This window comes from Plecotus auritus (assembly GCF_963455305.1).
Source record: "Plecotus auritus genome assembly, chromosome: 6".
Taxonomy (NCBI): Eukaryota; Metazoa; Chordata; class Mammalia; order Chiroptera; family Vespertilionidae; genus Plecotus; species Plecotus auritus.
Genome location: NC_137773.1, coordinates 175,302,924 through 175,309,195, shown reverse-complemented (window position 1 = coordinate 175,309,195; position 6,272 = coordinate 175,302,924).

Sequence of the window (6,272 nt, the reverse complement as noted above, 5' to 3'; positions counted from 1 at the left end):
CCGTGAGGCTGGGAGGAGGGCCGGAGAGGACATGGGCGCGTGGAGGGTGCAGAAGGGGCCGGAGCCAAGGAAGGTGCAGCCCCTGAGGTGGGAGAGAGGTCCTCGAAGCTGCTGGAAGGGCCGCAGCCCCGATGACACCCGACTCGGCCCCGACGGCCCAGGGGGCGCCCGACGGTGGAGCTGCGGGAAGCACGTCCGTGGTGCGAGCGGCCCACTCTGTGCGCACTTGTGGTGGCAGCTGTAGAAAACCAACACACAGCCCTCAGAACACAGTGACAGCCCAAGTCTGCCCCTCCCACGGCCCCATCGCTGGGCAAACCCGGGCCTCCTATAAGGGGATCCCCGAGGGTCACTGAGCTGGGGCCCTGCTCAGCCGAGTCCTCAGAGTTAGAGGGCTTTAGATATTGACCTCCAAACACTCCCTATGAAAATGCTATATAGCCCTAGCCAGTTTGGCTCAGTGGATAGAGGATCGGCCTGTGGACTGAAGGGTCCCAGGTTCGATTCTGGTCAAGGGCACATACCTTGGTAGCAGGCTCTTCCCCGACCCAAGTCAGGGGGCGGGGCGCATGCGGGAGGCAACCAATCGATGTGTCTCTCTCACATCGATATTTCTCTCTCTCTCTGTTATTCCCTCTCCCTTCCACTCTCTCTAAAAAAATCAATGGAAAAATATCCTCTGGTGACAATTAGCGAAGAAGAAGGAGGAGGAGGAGGAGGAGGAGGGGGGGGGGAGGGAGAGGAGAAGGAGTAGAAGGATGAGAATGAGGATGAGGATGAGGAGGAGGGGGGGAGGAGGAGGAGGGGGAGGGGGAGGGGGGAGGAGGAGGAGGGGGAGGGGGAGGAGGAGGAGGGGGAGGGGGAGGGGGAAGAGAAGGAGGATGAGGAGGAGGAGGAGGAGGGGGAGGAGGGAGGAGGGGGGAGGGGGAGGAGGAGGAGAAGGAGGAGGAGGGGGGAGGAGGAGGAGGAGGAGGAGGAGGAGGAGGAGAATGGATACACAGGCAGACCTCAGAGACGCCCAGATGGTTCCAGGCCACGGCAACAGGCAGATATTGCTAGAAAGCTTGTCCACGTCAATTTGTCAGTTTCATACCCGTTGCATTTCCGGAGGACATGGCGGTGGCTTCCCTGCCAATTCTTGTGCCTGCATGTCTGTGGGGATGTGCCTTCTCCTGCGGCTGCTGGGCCCGGGGCCTGGTGAGCTCCGTGCAAATGCCTGGGGCGCTCCCGGCAGCTGCCACCACTTTCCGTCAGACCGGGTGTTGGGGCGGCCCATTGTCCCACAGCCTGGTCCACATTTGGCATTTCCCCTAATTTACCATGAACCCACCTCAGCGGTATCTCATGTGAGTGTGAATTTGTTTTTCCCTTCATGCACACAGGCTCACATTCCTGAGGCATTTGCACACCCTCCTTGGCAAAGTTTGTGTTCAAACCTCTGGCTCAGTTTCCTGTGGGACCGTCTGTTTTTGAAATGGGTACACGTTCTTGGATACGTCGCATGATATTCAAAGAAATGCTTTTCCTCAGAAGGAAGGGTCGAGCCGGGATACACAAATCGTCCCCATTGTTTGAGAAGAGAGTTTAGATTACAGGGGTGGGCAAACTTTTTGACTCGAGGGCCACAATGGGTTCTTAAACTGGACCGGAGGGCCGGAACAAAAGCATGGATGGAGTGTTTGTGTGAACTAATGTAAATTCAAAGTAAAGGAGCGGAGGGGAGAGCAAGAGAACCCTCCGCTCTTTCGGCTCCGCGGGCCGGATAGAACAGCCGAACGGGCCGGATCCGGCCCGCGGGCCGTAGTTTGCCCACGGCTTACAACCAAGAATGACTAAGTGCGTGTGAAAGTGTTAACGAGGTAAGGGATTCCCACCGGCCTGGTGCAGGTGGCGACTGCAGGAAACAGCCACCGCCCAGGCCCAGAGGAGGGAGGGCAGGTGAACACTCCTGAACTCAGGGCCACTGCGCAGGGCCCAGCTGACCTTTGGGTCTGGAGGTGGCTCAGCTGGGCCGGGGCTGTGAGCGGCGCCATCTGCTGGCTGCTGCGGGAACAGCCTGGGGGGAATGTGTGTCGGGGGAGCGCCATCTACTGGCCACTGAGGGAACTGTCTGGAGAAAATGTAGGGGGCGCCATCTATTGGCCGCTGTGCGAACTGTCTGGGGGAAATGTGGGGGGCGCCATCTACTGGCCGATGAGGGAACTACCTGGTGCAGGTCCCCTCCTCAACCTCCCAGGTCCTCTGGGTCCCGCTGTGGGCAGCTGTCCCAGCAGAGCGAGTTCCTGCATCCAGGCCCCGTCACCCACAGAGAACAAAAGGGCAGAGGAAAAACGGGGCGAGAGGGGCAGCCGGCAGTGGGCTTGCCCTCAGCCTGAGTGATGCTCAGCCCCAGCACCCCTGACCTGAGCAGGTGCTCCTCTGAGGCCGCCCCACCTTACACGTGCCAGCTCCCAGCAGCCCTGCGAGGTGGGGACCCTCACCGCTCCCGCCTGAGAGGAGAGGAAGCGAGGCAGCAGCGTTTACCTAACCTGCCCAAGGTCGCACGGCGGGGCCATGCCAGACGGAGCAATCACATTCAGTCTCTCTTCAAACTCAAACATAAAGAGGATTTACCGAAAGAAAGCCCTACCGGATGATGGTAAATGAGACGTGAACATTAATAGCGGGTCCGCTGACTTCAGGGAACCTTTACAGGAATCAATATTTCCTGGTCAGATCAGCTCGTAAAAGCAAGGCTGGCGGCCTTGGCCGGTCCTTCTGGACCCTCTACGCCTTCTCTGCCTTTTCTCAGCTGGTGCTGCGGGACCTCGTGGGGGTGGCACACACACACACACACACACATGCACACGCACACACACACGCACACACACAGCGCAGATCCTATCGATGCGGTTGTTGGAAATGACACTTCCTGACGTTGCCTTTGCTTCTGTCCTTTGTCCTCAGCGAGGACGATTCTCCCTGGGGGAGAGCCGGCCTTTGCCTTCTCTAGAATCTGAACCGAGGCCCACGCTGCTCTTGATGCCGGACCAGCAGGAAAGCCCCGTGTATCCGTGGCCCGAACCGCCTCCAGGCACCGTCACCTCGCTTTCCTCGCCTGTGGACGCCGCCTGGACATGCTCGTCTGTCTGGATAAAACACGAGAACTCACACGTTCATTTATTGCCAGGCTACGGCGGAAGGTGAGCTGAGAGCCCTCCTTTCAAAGCCAAGCAGGGCCCTGGCCGGTGTGGCTCGGTTGGTCGGACTCCGCCCAGGGCACCGACGGGTGGCCAGTCCCGTTCCTGGTCAGGGCACATGCCCAGGTTGCAGGCCCAGTCCCTGGCAGGCGGCATGCAGGAGGCAGCCGATGGATGTTTCTCTCTCTCATCAATGTTTTTCCCTCATTGATGTTTCTGTGTCTCTCCCTCTTCTTTCCTTTCTCTCTAAAACAGAAAAATCAATAAAGACATTTTTTTTAAGCCCAACCCATGTGACAGTCCTGTGGAATCAGAAGTGGGGGCTTTTACCATACACCCCCGGCTGGCATGGCTCCGTGGTTGAGCGTCGACCTAAGAACCGGGAGGTCACGGTTTGGTTCCCGGTCAGGCACAGGCCTGGGCTGCGGGCTCCATCCCCAGTGTGGGGCGTGCAGGAGGCAGCCCATCTGTGGACTCTCTTGGGAGCGGTCACTGCCACTGCCTCCTACGGGGTGTCCCCCGTCCACCCCTCGCCAATCCAGCCGGTCCTCCACCTGCTAAATGCTAACCGCCGGATGCAAACCCAACCCTGACCCTGCCGGGGAAGGTGCCATCCTGCACGGGCCACAGGCCTGCTTCCTGGGGCCTCACTCAGCAGCCCTCACCTCCACCCCCGCCTCCAGCCTCTGGGCCCTCGCACCTGCTGTTCCTGGGGCGCGCTCCCCTCCCCCACAGGCACCCCTTCCCAGAGGCAAAAGCCAGAGTCGCTTAGAGACAAGGAAAGGTTTCTGGCTGGAAGGACGTTGAGCAGAGGGAGGAGGGAGTATTTCTGCCAGAAGGGGGTCACGGCTCTGCATCTTCCATTTATCAGCGCCCGAGGCAGCGGGCCAAAGGCACTCATCAGCAAGATTCACGCTTCAGCGATTCAGAATAATAAGGGCTTCGCCACCCTGAGCTTTGAGGCCTGAGCCTGGCACGGAGAGAGCCTGTGGGGGGCTGACTGGTCCCATGATACCCCCCTGTTCCGGGGACAGGCCTGGCGTAAATTTAAACCTGCACAGTCAGCTTGCTTGATTGGCTCCTGGTGGCGGCTGCCCAAGCGTCTGAGCCAGCGCCGAGCCCCTGCCCGCGGGAACCTGGCGGGGGATACAGCGCAGGGCACGTGGGCTGGGCTGTTCCCCGGCGGCTCTCCGACTTTTCAGGTCTCCACTCATCACAGTGAGCCGAGCCCTGGGTCTCTGCGCCCCGGGCACCCGGCCTCCTGGGGCAACAGAGCTGCAGGCACCCCAGCACGGGCATATGCCATTATGTGTGTGTGTGTCTCATCTCTGCTATGGTGAGCTCTTTGGGGGAAAAATAAAGTACAGCCCAGCCGGTGTGGCTCAGTGGTTGAGCATCAGGAGGTCACAGTTCGATTCTGGGTCAAGGGCACATGCCTGGGTTGCAGGCTCGATCCCCAGTGGGGGCACGTGGAAGGCAGCCCATCCATGATTCTCTCTCATCACTGATGTTTCTCCCTCTCTCCCTCTCCCTTCCTCTCTCCGCAATCAATTTAAAAAACATACAAAGCACCCCTCCTTTTAGTTTTCTTACGTACACAATGACTTATAATGATGTTTACTCATAAATTATTTATAATTATGACATATTGGGGAGAATATAAAGCTTTAGGAAGCCAGTGGGGGAGGGAATCTTAGAATCCGGAGTCAACCAGTATTGCAGAGTAGCTCGTCATTCTGTGCATTTCTTTCCATTTTGTTCCTTCGGTAATGAACAGAAAGTGATTCTGGCTCCTGTCGGCCAATAAATAATTGATTAGGAAGCTGTCAGATAACTCTCAAAATCGGGGGCATTTCGCTGGCTGCTACCGTGCCTGCTGGGAACATTGCCGACGGTGCCTCTTTGGGTGCAAACACCCAATGTTGGCTCTGTGCGCTCTGTCCACAGGGCAGGTGAAGACTAAAGGTGGCCCCTGCAGACCGGAGCGCCCTGTTCCTGGGTCCAGGCGTTGAGCTCTTGGGTGGCCTGGGAGACGGTCAGCGGTTTTTTTTTTCGCAGGAAAAGGAGCGAGCGCTGAGTCACTCGCGGGCCTGCTCAGCTGAGAGGCCTCTGCAGGGTCCGCGGGCTGCCCCTGTCCCTCCGTGGCTGTGGCTGCCACCCAGCCCAGATGTCTGATGTCATCGTTGGACCCTGGACAGCTGGAGGGAAGCCTCCAGGGCAGCCGCTGCCCCGCCCCACTCACCAGTTTAGAGGGAGCGCCTGGGGCCACGCCACGCCACCACTTAACCACCCCCTCCACCCCCGCACTCCTCAGAGAAACGTGGCCCCTCCTTCTCCATAAGCTGCCCACTGCCCTGGGTCCTGCTAAGTCGGGGATACACCTGCTTGCCCCCTGGCCCTGCTCACCATCCAGCCAAGGGCGGGGACTCCATCACCTTTTCTTTCCTCCCTCATTTCCCTCACCCTCCCACTGGGAAATGTCTGTCTGTTTCTCTCCCTCCCATCCCCGGTTCCTGTAACGCGGGGCACCCAGCAAGGTGCCATGGATGCGTTCATTCCTCTGAGTCTGGGTCTCCGTGGACACGTCTGGATTGTTCTCAGCTCTGGCCCTGGCTTGCAGGCCGTCTAAGCCTCCTTCTGTCCTTGGCTTCCCAGGTAGCTCCTCCACCAACCCCTTACTACACCCTTTTATCCATCTTTCTGTTTATCACCAATTGAAAGCCTCCTTACTCACGTATCTATTAATAACTTCATAGGCAACACCTGTCCCCGTTAATTAATTTCCCAGGTTCCACACCGTTCTCCTTCTTCATGATGCAAATAGTAAACTGATGTCATTTGCAGCTAAGGATATATTTTCTAGAATTTGGGGACCCAAATACTCTTCCTGCTTTTGGAGCTATATTTACTGAGACCCTCATTTACTCAAGTTCCCTTCTCTCTTCTCATTCCCATCCAGAGTAGCTGGACTGCATGGACCTTGGTGGGTTGCAGACCCTGGACAGATGGAATGGAGGAGGAAGCGCGTGGCCAGTGAGGGAGGGGAAGGCGGGGGATGGGGACAGACCCACAGATGGCAGCTTCGGTGACCTG